Below are 698 nucleotides of genomic sequence, written 5' to 3' on the forward strand. Positions count from 1 at the left end.
AGTAGCTGGAACTACAGGCATGCGCCACTGCACCTTGCTAATTTTTGTTTTTATTAACGGAGTTGGGGTTTCATCCTCTTGGCCAGGCAGGTCTCGAACTTGTGGCCTTAAGTGATCCGCCTGCCTTGGCCTCCCAAAGTGCTGGGATTACAAGCCTCAGCCACTGCACCTGGCCTCCCAAGAATATTCTAATGCTGAAATTGTGGTGTGCAATTCACTCATAACTTTAATATGAAGCATAAGAGAAAAATCTATCAAAAACTGTAATAGCTACTGCAGCCTGTTGAGAGATAAGGAATATAAGAATGTGTAAATTAAGACAAAAAGTCAAAATGTATGCAGGATGTAATTAAAGTGTAGAACTTTTTTTTTTAGTTTTCTTTTTGTTTCTATTCTTTATCTAAAATAAGTTTTCATCTTTTAAAAATAATGTATTTACAAGATGATTTTTAAAATTCATGTTAACCACAATGCAAAATTATTGTAGATACACTAAAAATAACAAGCAATGCGTTAGACCAGTAGTGGTGGCTCATGGCTATAGTCCCCTAGCTCTTCAAGAGGCTAAGGCAGTAGGATTGCCTAAGCCCAGCAGCTTGAGGTTGCAGTTAGCTGTGATCCTGCCACCGCACTCCAGCTTGGACACCAGAGCAGGACCTTGTCTCAAAAAAAGAAAGAGAGAGAGAGAGAGAGAGGGA

The sequence above is a fragment of the Mandrillus leucophaeus genome, unplaced genomic scaffold (assembly GCF_000951045.1).
Source record: "Mandrillus leucophaeus isolate KB7577 unplaced genomic scaffold, Mleu.le_1.0 Scaffold50, whole genome shotgun sequence".
Taxonomy (NCBI): domain Eukaryota; kingdom Metazoa; phylum Chordata; class Mammalia; order Primates; family Cercopithecidae; genus Mandrillus; species Mandrillus leucophaeus.